Raw genomic sequence first — 17,250 nt, forward strand, 5'->3', positions numbered from 1 at the left:
GATGCTGAGACAGAAATTGTGTGAGGCACTGATCCTAGCCCTGCCAGAGGGCGTAGAGGATTTTGTGGTTTACTGTGATGCGTCCATTTCAGGGTTGGGCGCAGTTCTGATGCAGAGGGGGCATGTCATTGCCTACGCTTCGAGGCAGCTCAAGCCTCACGAGGCGAACTACCCAACGCACGATTTGGAGTTGGGGTCCGTGGTCTTCGCCCTCAAGATTTGGCGACATTACCTCTACGGGGTTCGTTGTACCATCTACACGGACCACAAGAGTCTGAGGTATCTCATGGACCAGCCGAATCTGAACATGAGGCAGCGTCGGTGGTTGGATGTGGTGAAGGATTATGATTGCGAGATCCTTTACCACCCGGGGAAGGCCAACGTGGTGCCCGATGTGCTTAGCCGCAAGGTGGCGCCGATCAGGGACGTATGCATGAGGATGACCGTAGTGACTCCCCTATTGGAGCGAATTCGGGAGGCTCAACAGGAGGCTATCAAGGAGGAGCATCGGAAGAGCGAGCGCGTGGTGGGTCAGGCGTCCTCCTTTGATTATGATAGCCGGGGTCTATTGATACTACACCATAGGGTGTGGGTGCCGTATCACGGGGGCGTCCGCCAGATTTTGATGGATGAGGCGCACAAGTCCCGATTCTCTATTCATCCCGGGGCGACGAAGATGTATAGGGATCTCCGTCTGAACTATTGGTGGCCCTGCATGAAGCGGGATGTGGCATGGTACGTCGAGCGGTGCTTGACCTGAAGGAAGGTCAAGGCCGAACATCAGAGACCTCATGGTAAGATGCAGCCGTTGGACATTCCACTGTGGAAATGGGAAGATATCACCATGAATTTTATTACAAAGCTTCCCAGGACCGCGCGTGGAGTGGATTCGATTTGGGTCATCGTGGACCGACTGACCAAGAGTGCTCACTTTATTCCGATTCAGGAGAGCATATCGGCCAAGAAATTAGCCGATATCTATATCAGGGAGATCGTGGCGTGACACGGGGTGCCGGTATCGGTGATCTCGGACAGGGATGTGCGTTTCACTTCCAGATTTTGGAAGAAGTTTCATGACGAGTTGGGCACTCGATTGCATTTTAGCACCGCCTTTCACCCGCAGATGGATGGTCAGAGTGAGCGGACCATCCAGACTTTGGAGGACATGTTGCGGGCGTGTGTGTTAGATTTCGGTGGTAGCTGGGATACCTATCTTCCCTTGGCTAAGTTCTCATACAACAACAGCTACCACGCGAGTATTGACCGACCACCATTCGAGATGTTATACGGGCGGAGGTGCAGAACCCCGATATGCTTGGGTGAAGTTGGCCAGAGAGTCATGGGAAGCACCGAGGTGGTGCTCGAGACGACCGAGAGGATCCAGCAGGTTCGGAGGAGACTTCAGACTGCTCAGAGTGGGCAGAAAAGTTACGCTGACAAGCGTCGATCCGACTTGGAGTTCCAAGTCGGGGATATGGTTCTCCTGAAAGTGTCTCCTTGGAAAGGCGTCATTCAATTCAGGAAGCGGGGCAAATTGAGCCCAAGATTCATCGGGCCGTTCAGAGTTGTAGCCCGGGTGGGCAAGGTGGCGTATAGGCTGGATCTGCCAGCCGAGCTCAGTCAGATCCACAACACTTTCCATGTTTCTCAGCTGCGGAAGTGCCTAGTGGACGATTCAGCGGTAGTACTGTTGGAGGATATTCAGGTTGATGACAGCTTGAATTACATTGAGCGCCCAGTCGCTATACTCGATAGGAAGTCGAAGGATTTGAGGAACAAGAGGGTAAAACTAGTGAAGGTGCAATGGCAGCACCGCAAGGGTTCAGAATGGACTTGGGAGCCGATGGACGAGATGATGGAGCATTACCCCGAGCTGTTTCAGGATCGAGCAGCAAACTTCGAGGACGAAGTCTAAAATAAGTGGGGGAGATTTGTAGCACCTGGTTCCTGCTATGTAAATCTTATTTGAGTATTTCCCATTTTAGCCTTGGACTCGGCGAGTCATAGGTCCGACTCGCCGAGTAGGGACGAGACTCAGGACATATTTAAGTTGGCGACTCGGCGAGTCCATATCCTGGACTCGGCGAGTCACCGCTGCTGGATGAAACCCTAAATTTCAGGGGTTTGCACCCTATTTAAACCCTCATTTCCGCCCCAAACTCGCCCCCATTCACCCTCAGAGCTCCCAACATCGTTTATACCCTTATTTCCTTGAGAGATTGAAGTGTTTTGGTGTGTTCTTGAAGATTTTGAGGAGAAAGAAGAGTAGATCAAGAAGAGGAGAAGGAGGCCACGCATCTTTGTGTCATCTCAACGTTTTCCTTGAGGTATAGCTCGTTCCCCCTCTGTTTTCAAGCTTGTAGTCTCTTTTAGCTTCATGGAAGTCCTTCTTGAGCCATTCCCCAAGCTTGTTTGTGCATTGTGGGTTGTAATAAGTTGTTAGCCTTTAGACCTAGGCATGATTTAGTCCCTGGAGCTTGGATCTAATGCCTTTATGGGGTCATATTGCATGAAAGCCCTAGATCTACCCCTTTTGGTGCACTTTGAGCCCTAAAATCCATATTGGTGAATATCTACACGTAAAGTTGGAAACTTTACGTGTGATTCGTGTCCTAGAAGCCCAACTGTGTGAATGGCATGGACTGGAATCGAGCAAATCGGTGTATTTAATGGATGCATGGCGACGACTCGGCGAGTCGTTTATGTGACTTGGCGAGTCTGCTCGCGAGTCACCGAATTGGTCCCTTTATGCTGTATCGAGTTTGAGCCGTGATTCACAGGGGGTGACTCGATGAGTTGGAAGCTGAACTCACCCATGGTAGGACTCGGCAAGTCAATGCCCTGACTCGGCGAGTCCAAGGCAATCTTCATAGATCAAGAACAGACTCGGCGAGTTGTTCATACAACTCGGCGAGTCTAAGCATGAGTGTTCATCGGATGAAGATGAACTCGCGAGTTGTTCATACAACTCGGCGAGTAGGACGAAGAACTTCAATGTCAGTTTAGAAGAAGAACTCGTCGAGTCTTAGCCTAACTCGACGAGTAGAATCAGGGACTCAGGACAATCGTCTGGATAGGAACTCGGCGAGTTGGTGAGCCAACTTGGCGAGTCGGGTCAACTGAAAGTTGACTCTGACTTGGACTCAGGGCTAGACCTGGGGTGAAATGGTCATTTTACCCAAAGGACAGTTAGCAGTGTTTGATTGAATATGTTGTGGGAATTGCAGCCGGAGGATTTCCGGAGCAGCAGCAGCAGCAGTCAGTCAGTTCCCGATCAGTTCAGCAGCTACTTTGAGGTGAGTTACCTTCCAGTAGGGGTGGGTCTAAGGCCACAATGCCGACCCACCAGTAGGAGACGTATGATAGATGATTGTCTTTGTGATATCATTTGGGTTTGCTATTACCTGATATGTTATATGCTAGTATGATACGTTATATGCGATAGTAGTAGAGTTTGGTTGTTAGGACCGCAGGGTAGTCAGACACCCCAGAAATGTCTGACAGTATGTGATGATATGTTTGTATGATTGACCTGTTATGTTATGCGATAGAGGTAGTAGGAGGGGACCAGTCCCCGAGGATCGGTTGTTAGGACCGATGGGTAGTCATCACCCCAGAATGGCTTGACATGGGTAGTCAGCACCCCAGAATGGCTTGACACGGGTAGGACGGCACCCCAGAATGGCCGTACCGGGTAGTCAAGCACCCCAAAATAGCCTGGCAGGATGCATGTTATGTGTTTGTATGGTATGTGGTACGTTGGGGGAAACTCACTAAGCTTTGTGCTTACGTTTTACAGTTTTGTTTTCAGGTACCTCTTCACCGAAGGGGAAGGAGCTGGTGCAGTAGCGGCACATCATGCACACACTCTGGTTTCCGCATTTACGAGATTCACTGGGATTTGTACTCTGATATTTTGATGGGTTGTATGGTTTGGTTTTTTTTGGACATGGTTTACGTTATGTTATGGTTGATCAAACAATGTTTTTAATTGCCAATGTTTTCTAAAGTAATGTTTTCGAACGAAATTTTCGGACGTGAAAATTGGGTCGTTACAATCGATTTGCATCCCTTGTGGTGGATCTAAAGGGCCCACACACATCTATATGTATGAGATCCAATAATCCTTCACCTCTTTCACAAGTACCAGTGAAAGGTGATTTAGTCATCTTTCCAAGTAAACAAGATTCGCATGTATCATCTGGCCTAAATTCAAATGATTCAAACACTCCATCCTATTAGAGTTGAGCAATGTGCTTCTTGTTGACATGTCCAAGACGACAATGCCACAAGCATGATTTTCCTAAACCATTAGACGAATTAATATGAAACACACTATTTCCTAAATTGTCCACAACCATCACAGTTTCATATACAGCATCACAAGACAATGCTTCAAAATAAAATACACCATTATAATAAACATTAATAGATCCATTCTCATTATTAAAAGAATATCTAAAACCTTGTATGTATAAACCATGAAAAGAAATAATATTCCTCGTCATTTCTGATGAGTAGCAACAATTATTTCAGTCTAAACATAATCCACTACTAAGCTTCAAAGAATAAATGTCGATCTTGGTAACGGGTGACGATCTCCTATTACCCATTATCAGGTTCATCTATCCAAGCTCTACATTCCTACTTTCTTTTAGTCCTTGCAAGTCAGAGCAAATGTGAAAACCACATCCTGTATAAAGGATCCAAGAAATAGAATGTGACGAATTTTTAGACATAATAATGTAAAATTTTGCTGAGGAAGGCTTGATCTTGCCATCCTTAATGTCTTGCAGGTACTTAGGGAAACGAAACTTCGTTTCCAATGCCCCTTGTCTTGGCATTGCATCTTTTGGACATGAGCCAGGGGGAGAAAAACAGGTTTTTCCTTTGGGTCCACTACTAGAAGACCCATCATGAGACTTTCCCTTCTAGTTTTGCTTCGAGGGAGCTTTCCTTTTTTTCCCTTTCCCTTGTCCAATAGCCAGGACTGGAGCAGCAGCAGTATGAGTGGATTCAATACTTTTCCCTTTCGATCCACTTTCAGTGGTTCTCAGCAAGCCTTGAAGTTTACTCAACGTGACTTCCTCTTTGCTAAAATGATAAGTCATATTGAACTTATCATAGCAAGGAGGTAAAGAGTGCAAGACTATGTTAATAGCCAACTCTTCATCAAAGTTCACATTAAGCTTTAAGAGACGATCCACGTAGCGATGCATGCATTGTAGGTGGGTCGTGATGGACTCTCCATCCTTCATCTTGGTGGTTATGAGTGACCCGACTATCTTATACCTTTCTTGACATGCTCTTTGATGGTACTTTTATTGGGTTTTGAGCATTCTAACACTCCTATGTGTACATGCAACCCTAAATACCTTGGATCTATGTTTTCTCTATTATACATGCAAATAAGAACTTTCCAAGGTATTATCCTAATCTAGCATACAAAACAATGAATGTAACAAGATAGAATACATACCTCTTTGATGTAGGAAGTCTTCATGAAGCTTGAGTGCCTAGTGCCCTAAGTGTGACACCTCAAATGGTTCACACAACACCAAATACACTTGCAATAACTTGAGAGAATTCTACACTTCATGAAAATCGGCTAGCCCTCTCTAGAATGATACTAGTGACCGATTTTGTCAATAATAAGATATTTATATAGTGTTACAATTAGGGTAAACCCTAATTGTCATGACTTTCCATTTCCTTGGATTCATGGGTTCAAATACACCATGGAGCATCATATGGGTTTTGGACCAACTAGATAATCCATGGAGCATTAGCCCACTATACAAGTATGGATGATTTACACAATCAACCCATATATTTAATTAGTCTTCTTTTGATCACTTATTTAATCCTAGATTAATTCTTGATCAATACTAATTAAATAATCTTATTATTCTTATTACTAATATACTAGAACTTATAATATATTAATAACCATAAGTGTCTTATTTCTCTCATTATAGTCTTATCCAAATGCATGATGCCATGCAACCCAAATGGACCATGTTGGGTCGGGTCAAGTCTTACCAATTATAGTTATGGACTTAGACATTAATCCAACAGTCTCCCACTTGGATAAGTCTAAAACTAATATTGCGTATGACTTCAGGAACCGACTGGCAATCGTAGCTTTCAAAAGCTTCTGTCGAACTCTTGGCCTTGTAGATGAACTCTAATCTTTGTCAATGACTTGTCCATTAGATAAGGGATCATATATTCCTCCATTCTAGATATCATATGGACTGAGACATGGATTATAATCATTCTCTCTGTCCATTTGTTGTTTCCCGATTTTCGATTTATGGCGACTGATTAATTGAAGAAATCAAATCAGTCCTGGCCCGGCCGAGCACTTCCATTTGTCATCATCAAATCATCGAGGGGCCCACAGATATCACTTTTATCCCGAAGGTAAAAGGAATGGATAAACTTCGACTCATATGGCTTTTTCTACTACTTGTTGAATCATACACAAAGGCACGTTTTATAGCACCGAGTTACCAAATGCGTTTTCGTGCAATAAATGTACAACCAACTCATAGTAACAACTCATATCTCTAGGTTTGAAGAATATAAGATATTATCATCTCATGATCAATCGTGATAAAATCCATGAAGTGATTCCAATGAGCGCGAGTTGAATCCAATACTCAGAACTTATGAGCACTCATGAGTGTTGTAGCCCTTTGTCTAACACCTTAGACCTCTACAAGCCAACCCATGACAGTCTTAATTCATATCTACTTCCAACATATGACTGACTGTGGATGGTTTGAATAACTTAGTCATTCCGGAAGAATAACCTAGTTTATTCGAGAAGTCAAAACATGCAAAGTGAAACACAATAATAATTGAATCCAATATGGTATCAAAACCTATGAACATAAATAAAACACCTTTTATTTATCACCATATGATTACACATTATTCATTGTATACTGTTTCAGCTATCAACTTTATTCTTGAATTTAAAACAATAGTTGTCCCATGCTCCAAGCATGTACACTATGTTTTCTAAACACTAGTCATGCCATACACCAAGTATGCATACTATGTTTGTCTATGATCTTTACTTTGTGAACTAGATCAATTGAACATAACTTCAATGATTCTCTTTTCACACTCCCAAATCCTTACTGCAAATGCAAGAATTCCAAATTCATGCCATTTACTGAAATCTGTTAGATTCTAAACTTATATGTATTGATCCTCTTGTAATGATTATGCACAAATCCACAAAGACTTGTCAACAATCATTACAGAGTATTCCAAAGGAGATCAACTCCTTGGAAACATCCTTCTTGCATTAAGTTTCCTTAATCTTAAACAGATTGAAATTTCTGACTTTGAAACATTTCCAGATTCATTTTGACTATCACTTCTGAACAAGAGTTGCCTCCTTACAGATTATGCCAATATGGTCCTTCCAGAATTATCACTATACTTCCAACTGTCATTGAGCAACCAATCTTTGGTAAGCCTTAGATTGTCCTCGACAATGGTTTAATCCTTTTAGTCATATCCAGTTCTAAACCTTTTCTCTTCTTAATGCCCCAGGCGTTTGGAAAATTTTAGAAAGGATGACTATAGCACATGTAATCGATCCTATATCCGAAGCATATGGGACACAATTCATGATGTCTCACATAAAGACTAAACCAGTCTTTTGCTATAACATTTCCATTTCTATTTGCCAAGTTCTCATAATTCAAATTATGAAAAGGGATGCCCTAATCATAATCGAATTTAAGAACGCAAATAATGGACCTATATACCGGATTTCCTTATGTTGAGCCATTCCAACATGAAATTCATATATATTTCCTTAACTAAATGATTAAAGCCTCACGATCTAAGCTTATAGATTTGAGATGAAGTATAATTTCCTCTCCCTTAATTATAGCAAAAAAAACTTTTTCCCAATTGAAACCTTTTGTTTTCTATAATTAACATTGGTAACTTGCAATACTTATCATAATTATCATGCTCCCACTAACATGATGATTATTAGCATAACACTTATGCTCCCACTAGCTCTGACATGTTCTCAGAAATCAGCTGACTTTCTTACCAAAGTTCAGATTTCTGATACCAGATTGTTTTGATAAAACTTTATCAAAATCATACACCTTCCCTTAGATAGCACACTTGTGTGTCTACACAATTATGAAGAGGGATGTCGTAATCATAATAGTTAGACCTTTTTGCCACTTCTCACAAGTCTAGGTTAGTGTGCCGGTAAACCACACACGCTCCACTAACGACTTTGAGAATGCAAATATCATAATTGCTATCTAGCTAAAATCTACTTAGTGAAAGTGTTTCCTCACCATCATTTTCATGAATCGGAGAGAAACCTTATGACACTTAGATTTAATGGTGTACGTGTTCTTATCCATGTGAATTATCAAAACCATAGTCTTAAGACAAGGATAATGACAAATCCAAACTCATATGGACTGAACTCAATCTTAATTTCTTGCCACCTGGCAGCTCAAGGGCCTGCCATTGCTTCCAAGTTGTTGTGCAACCAATTGAGAACTCTAATAACTCATATGCAAAGCCAACTTTAATTGGAATGGGCACAGAATATGTCAACACGATAGGTTATAAACCTTAAGTCGTGTGCTAGTGAAGAACTTCAGGTTCTATTCTTGATTAGTTCTTGAGACTTTCAAGACCTTTAAGACTCCCACTGTCCTCTTGACCTATAGAATTCCCTTGTCAAACATCCAAGAGATAGTGTGGATTCTAACCAAGACAAACACTTCACACAATTGGCCTAAGTTGGTCTTTTTTTTTTATCCAAAACATCACAACTTACCAATTTCAAATGTACAAGAGTAGAAAACTTTTACTCTTACATTTGACAAGTGTTTTAAACCTTCTTTGAGACATGTCACTCAAGTTACAATCTTGGAGTATGACTCTAAGATTTGTATTGGAACGAAGTATGACTCATCTTCTTGATTTAACCACTTCAACAATTCAAGTTCCTCTTCTTAGTCATAAGAAAGCACTTAGGGGATGAATTGTGATAAGCTCTCTAAATCATTAAGATGATCATAAAAACTGATACGAAACTACTCTCCCATCTTTTCAGATTTGAGAAACTTCTATCCTTCTGCCTAATTTGATCCTTCTTATTCGCTCTGCCTTTCATTGGAACCTTTTCCAATGTCTCAGAGTTACACTTAAGCTTGTAAGTATAACCATATTTACTGAGCTTTAGTAAATTATGACGAATAATCTTATCGATCTTTTGTGGTGGACTTAATCAGTGTACAAGAATGTGTACTCGATCCCTTAGTCCTTTACTTGACTCACACATCCATGTGAACAAGTAATTAGTCTTAATTTTCCAATACTTCAAAGTTCTCATTCATCATGCTATACAACTTGCATGATTCCAAGTTCCGGTGCAATTGAGACTTGGGTGATGAGAATCTTTCCTTATTTGGTAAATTTAGACATTACCACAAATGAAGGAATCAATTTCATATTTCCACTCTTGCTATTAATGGAATCATATAAGCAACAATTTTTTTTCTCAAATGCCATTGTAAGGATATTTTAAAATAAATAAAATCAAAAATTTCCTTTTATTTTAAAACTATGCGGAAAAACTTATCCTTACAATCCATATGAAAACTTGTTGTTATCTATTCCTAAGCAATATCTCGTAACTCCTAAGAAGTAGCTCAAGAATCCGATCTTCAAACTACGCGATAGAAATCCATCTATACGATCAGATTCAACATATTCTTTCTTTAAGTTCCTTTACTTTTCTTTGATTCTTAAAACATCAACATGTGACCCAGTCACATCATGTAATAAGAATCTCAGAATAGAAACTTAACAGAGTTAGATAGTGGACTTTACCTGAAGTAGAGTCAAACTTATTGACTTTAACCTCCTTAGGTAAATTTGGCAGCTTCGCAACCAATGCCCCTTCCTTTGGCAATATAAACATATGGGCCCTTTGATAATGGTACACGGGACTATCACAGACTTAGCTTTTCTCTTTACCATTTGTTCAACCGAGTTGACTATGGCCGATCCCTTTCCATTGGGAAGATAATGCTTTTCTGGATTTCCTGTGTCACTATTGTCAATGTCCATCAAGTTTTAAGGAAGTTGATCTTAACAAATAGATAAGATCATTAAGGGTCTTGTCATATTCTGTTTCATAGGTGTTCCAAAAAGAACTCACTATGTGACTTAGAAAGTAGTTGAACCACCAACTTTCTCAAGACTTTGACACCCTTCTCTCCCGGCTTGTCAATATGTGACTACATCTCCAAGATGTGACCACACCTAGATCTTGCCTTGCCAATAGGGCTTGAGTGATCTTAAACTTTTCAAGAACTTGTGGGTTAGGGAGAATAATTGGAGGAGGTGAAAGAAGTATGATTTATAAGGGACATCATCTTCATTAGGAAAGCTTGTTTCAAGAGATTTTGGAATATCATAAATGACTAAACTAGACATCTTTTGGGAGATATTCAAGATAGTTGATCTAAAGTCCTTAATATGACACCCAATCTGAAATATTAAGGCTAGGACCCAACAAACTATTTTATAACTTAGAAGAGGGATGCCGTAATCCAAGCTATAAATTTTTTGAAGGTAGGTGAATGACGATTCACCAATTTCCACCATGAAAAACTAAATAGTAATTAGGTTTTAATTGGTTTTGAAACTCCTAGATCTTTGAGATTCATTGAACTGTTCAATGGCATGTTTCAATCTCGAGTGTGCCCTTCAGGTTTTGTGATTGGGATGCCGAGGATCACAAAACAAGGTGTGAAGTAACCATGCAAATTACTTGGTACCCTTAAGTGTTTACCCCTCAATCGATGTGTCAGTTAACCACACACGCTCCATCGAATCTATGATAAACATTAAGTTACCCTTTGCCTACCTTGTTAAATACGAGTTAGTGTGCCAGTTAACCACACACGCTCCACTAACCGACTTAAACAAAGTGCAAAATGTAATTTCATGGATTAGCACCTTATTCACATTTTCCTACGTAACTAAGATTGGGTATTTATAAGAGTTTAGTTACTTAGTATTTATCATTAATACTTTTAATGAAGGGAGAATTCTAGTCCTGTCAAACCCGTTCGGTTAACGACCCTCCACCAGTCAAGCAAGCGGTGGGTGAGAGTGGACACCCATTAAGTTGCCATTTTATAGGAAACAACCTTATACCCACCTTATAGACCGGCTTCGTGAATGAGGCGTACTAGCAGTAAGACTGACTTTACTCTTATACATATATATATATATATATATATATATATATATATATATATATATATATATATATATATATATATATATATTATTAACTTATAATATTATAAAGTATAAGGGTTGAATTTTAACTTTTAAAATTCTAAGGGCTAACTTGGAATTAAAGTATTCATAAGAGAAAACTTTACAAATTCCAAAACTTGAGGGCAAGTTTTGAAACTATTCAAAACTAATTAATTCCATAACTTATGTGTTTAAAGTAGTTTTAATTCAAAAACTCTTCAAGTTCCATAACTTGAGGACAAGTTATGGAAGACTTTAAACTAATAAAAGAATTAACTTTTCTTTATTTTATAACTTATGGAATTAATTAAGGTTACACTTTTTTTTTTATTATTTAATGAAGAGACTCTTGGTCCTCCATAACTTGAGGACAAATTATGGAGTCATAACACCAATTAATTAGAACTAGACTCTTCATTTTGTAACCTTTGCCAACTTTTATGAGTTTTATGAATCTTAAATGTGACTTTTCATATAACTTGAGGACAAGTTACAAAAACACATTTTAGAATCAACTCTTAGATTAATTTGGATTGAAAACAACTATTTCACTCAACTTTTCTATTAATCTAAGCAGCTCATAAGAACAAGATAATTCAAATCAAACTTTTTCATGTAATTAGTCTAAACCTTAAACTAATACAAAACATGAATCTATTGACAATTATCTTTGAAATTGGATTAGCATGAACATTACCACATCAAAAACAAGTTTATAAGTTCAAAAACATCTTAGGGTAATGTTCCTAGTCCAATTCCAACGAAAAAAGTCGAATTTATGCTATCTGGGGGTCCAACTCGTCGAGTGCACGAACCAACTCGGCAAGTTGGATACTTTTTGCCTTGGACTCGGCGAGTCCATTCATGGACTCGGCGAGTCTGCTGGGCAGACAACATCAAAACTCGATTTTTCAACTCCATTTGCAAGTATAACAAGAAAACAAGCCTAGGCTCTGATACCACTGTTGGGTTTTGAGCATTCTAACACTCCTAAGTGTACATGAAACCCTAAATACCTTGGATCTATGTTTTCTCTACTATACATGCAAATAAGAACTTTCCAAGGTATTATCCTAATCTAGCATACAAAACAATGAATGTAACAAGATAGAATACATACCTCTTTGATGTAGGAAGTCTTCATGAAGCTTGAGTTCCTAGTGCCCCAAGTGTGACACCTCAAATGGTTCACACAACACCAAATACACTTGGAATAACTTGAGAGAATTCTACACTTCATGAAAATCGGCTAGCCCTCTCTAGAATGATACTAGTGGCCGATTTTGTCAAGAATGAGATCTTTATATAGTGTTACAATTAGGGTAAACCCTAATTGTCATGACTTTCCATTTCCTTGGATTCATGGGTTCAAATACACCATGGAGCATCCATGGAGCATCATATGGGTTTTGGCCCAACTAGATAATCCATGGAGCATTAGCCCACTATACAAGTATGGATGATTTACACAATCAACCCATATATTTAATTAGGCTTCTTTTGATCACTTAATTAATCCTAGATTAATTCTTGATCAATACTAATTAAATAATCTTATTATTCTTATTACTAATATACTAGAACTTATAATATATTGATAACTATAAGTGTCTTATTTCTCTCATTATAGTCTTATCCAAATGTATGATGCCATGCAACCCAAATAGACCATGTCGGGTCGGGTCAAGTCTTACCAATTATAGTTATGGACTTAGACATTAATCCAACAACTTCTCCATCATGTCCTGGCACATCTCATAAGGCCAATAGTCCTCATAAAACCGTAGTAGCTCATGAGTCATAGTATCCACCATGATACATAACACTTTGGTCGCGTCTTTGTAGTGGGCCCTATACTCAGCTATTTCTTTAGGAGTACCTTTAGATTCATGTATCTCATTCAACTGTTTGTCGAGGACGTATTCCTTGTTCTCGAATTGTAAGGCCATTCTGATGTTACAGATCCAATCATTAAAATTGGAACCATCGAATGTCACATTGGCACAAATGCTCAATAGCGAGAAAGTGTTGGAGGAGTTGTTGTTGTTGTTGTTTGAGGAGCCAGAAGCGTTGTTTGAGGTAGACATCTGAAAAAGAAGAAAGACAAGTTTTTGATTAGATAAGGAAATCCTTTATATAACACACAAATGAAATATTAAGGCTAGGACCCAACACAATAATTCACAATTCATAAAAGGGATGCCGTAATCCAATTGCAAATTATTTGAAGGTAGTTAAATGACGATTTACCGATTCTAGTATTCCACCATGAAAACGAAATTTAAAATGAATTAGGTTTTAAATGAAATTCCTAGATCTTTTGAGATTCATTGAGCTATTCAATGGCATGTTCGATCTTGATTATGCCCTTTCCATTTGTGACTGGGATACCGAGGATCAAAAACAAGGTGTGAATAACCATGCAAATTAGCTTGGTACTCTCGATGTCACTTACCACCTAATCACATACACTCCATTGATCAATGATAATTTACGAGCTACCCATTGCTGCCTTTTGTTAGTCGAAGTTAGTGTGCCGGTTAACCACACATGCTCCACTAATGACCTTTACAAAGTGCAATGTGCAATTTCATGGATTAACATCAAATTCATATTTTCTTAAAGTAACTAAGATTGAGAATTTTTTTTAAAACATTTAGTTACTTTATATATCATTATACTTATTAATGAGAGTTTAATATCCTATCCTACCTGTTCGGCTAACGACCTACACCAGTCAAGGAAGCGGTGGGTGAGAGTGGACACCCATTCAACCACCATTTCATAGATAGTTTCATTATACCCCCTATAGATCGACTTCGTGAATGAGGCCTACTAACGGTAAGACTGACCTTTTCTTATACATATATATAATTAAACTTTTAATTTTATAATAGTATAAGGGTGTATTTTAAACATTTAAAATACTAGGGGTTCTAATCTAATTTAATATTTTTGAAAATTAATACTCTTTAATTTAAAATTTTAAATATTAAAAACCGTGATTTAACAATTATCCAAAATTAAACAATTAATTCAAATTAACAAATCTGATGAGGATTATCCATTAAATTAAATAAATTAATTTATCCTAATCCCTAATCCCCTAGATTTCGAAAGTTTGTGAAGGGATATATCAAAATCTTCAATTATCCATTTAAACAATTAAAAAATAATTACAAAAGATAATACCTACCCAAAACCCTAGATTTCCAAAATCTAATCATGGAGAGAAGTAATTTTTGAAAATTCTAGGGTTAGCTAACCCTAAAAATTGAAAATATGGAGGCCAAAGGAAAGTGTTTAAAAAACACTAAGCAATTTTCGAAACTAGGGTTATGAAACCCTAATTTTATCGAAAAATCCAAGCCCTAGAGTTTAATTGCCATAAACCCTAATTTTGTCAAGTTCAAACTATTGTATCAAATCTAATTGAAAACAAAAGTCATACGTTCTAATACCACAAATGGGTTTTCTACATAGCAACCAATCATATGTGTGCATGCAACCGTAATTTGTGGATCTATGTTTTCACTATTAAACATACAAGCATTGAACATAAAACTGGAAACCCTAGCATGCATCTAATAATTTTGAAATCCATAAAAGAAAGATTAGATCACATACCTTTATTGTTATGTAGTGATAACAATAAAAAAAACCTTAAATATCCTTTGCTTTAAGAACAAGTACCACAAGTGTAATACCTTTAATGACTCACAAACACCCTAGGGAAAGAGGATGAATATGAGAGAGAGGAGATACTTGCTTAGAATTTTGGCTCTTCTAGGGTTCTTTGGAGGTGCAAAAAATTATGAGGGGTATGGGGTTCTATTTATAATAGAGGCAATTAGGGTTTTGAGGTGGAAAAACCTAATTCCTTAGCTTAGCGCCTAAGCATCCCATGAACTCCCATCCATGAGGCTTGGACGAAATCCTCTAGAATCTTCTAGGGATTTTCGGCCTACCCAAGTAAGGATGATCCAATAGCCCAAAATCTCAACTATCAAATAATTGCAAAACAACTACTGTACTTTTAATCAGTTCCTTTAATCTCAAAATTAATTCCAAATTAATTTCAGATTAAATACTAATTAATAATATGATTTGTAGTTAATATATTATTCTCATAACATATTAATAAATCATTTTATACACCAATTTATTATTCCAAATAATAAATTCAGCCTCTCTCCAATAGTCATTGTGTCTAATTGCTAGTGTGAAGGCAACCCAAAATGACCATGCTACTATCAAATGAGATACACATCAGTTATAGTTATGTGTTTAGACACCTAATTCAACAATATATATATATATATATATATATATATATATATATATATATATATATATATATATATATATATATATATATATATATATATATCGAGGAATATTCGACTTAAATTTTCCCCCCAAATATCAATCGTCAAACCGAAAAAAATTCAATTATGCATTCAAAGTACATCTAGATAATAATGTAAGAGACAAGCGTTAAATGTTATAGGGTATTCCTTGTGACATTTGTAATTACGGGCGTGTTTGGCACGGAGCTTTTGGAAGCGTTTGGGAGCTTCTAGCTTTTAGCTTTTGATAAAACGCTATAGTTTAAACAAAAAATTTCGTTTGGCAGTACGAGCGTTTAGCTTTTAGTTTTAACAAAACGCTCCGATTCTAAAAGCTACTTCATGTAGCGTTTAACAAAACGCTCCTGAGCTTTTGAAATCAATTTTCATAATTACCCTTAAAAATATATTTATATATTTATTTATTTTTAATCAATTGTCATTTTATGTAATTTTATATATTTCAAAAGCTTTCATCTACTTTTGCCAAACATTCATATAACAAATAAAAGTTACAGCCTCCTGCTACCAGCTACCAGCTACACGCTACCCGCTACCTGCTACCACCTAACCGCTACCCGCTTCCAGCTAACAGCTACTTTTGCCAAACACGTCCTACATTTCTACCTGTAAAATTGCTAAACAAGTATAAAATGCTATAAGCAGTTAGTTTGAAGGTTTAGAAAATTTTATGGACAACAAAGTACTACTTCCTTATATGATACTGAAACTTTTTCATCCTTTCAAATGAAACATTACACATCCTTAACATTACAGAACGTGTATAATCGGTACATACTTAGTGCTAACACGTTACTTGAAACAATAATATAAAAACAGTTCACATGAGTTAAATAATAAGAAATTTAACCATTTTAGTGAGATTTAGATTACTATTAAGATCATTATTCAATAAAGCAAACAATTTTAAAAAATTATTCGTCATGACTTATATGGCGAGATCCAGACACATTAGGAAATGGTGATGAAAAATGTACGTAAATTATGTGGACCAGTTGCTTTAGTTTCATCAAATACTAGTCATTATTTATGAAATTCAGTTTCACATCATTTAGTTACATGTTTTTGGAACAACCGATTTATTAAAAACTAGCAAGTCACTAGTAAAAAGATTACATAAAGGATCATACATTCAAACTTTGGAGCATCATCCTTTTTCATGTATTTTGGCGACTTTCATTTTTTTTTGCAAGTGGTGTCTTATGGACACACCAGTCTTATAGAGCTTCATGGATGCGAAAATCGACTTTGACTTACCAATTTACAAAGAATATTTTAGCAAAAATATAACGGTAAGGTAATACATGAAAAAACAAAAAATTGTTAAGCGTTGTCAAGGATTGCGTTGAAATAAGCGTCATCAAAACAAATTTGTTTGTTATTGCGTGTTTGTTTCCAAAAATACAATAACTTTAAGCTTTTTTTAAAATGCCATAATAGGCTTGAAGTTTACCTTGAAGCATAAAAAAAACACTAGTAGATGAGATGAGTGAATTTATAATTTGTTTCTTATATGTCTAAGTGGTTGTAAAGATTAAAT

This window comes from Lactuca saligna, chromosome 5 (genome assembly GCF_052625555.1).
Source record: "Lactuca saligna cultivar CGN05327 chromosome 5, ASM5262555v1, whole genome shotgun sequence".
In the NCBI taxonomy this organism is placed as follows: Eukaryota; Viridiplantae; Streptophyta; class Magnoliopsida; order Asterales; family Asteraceae; genus Lactuca; species Lactuca saligna.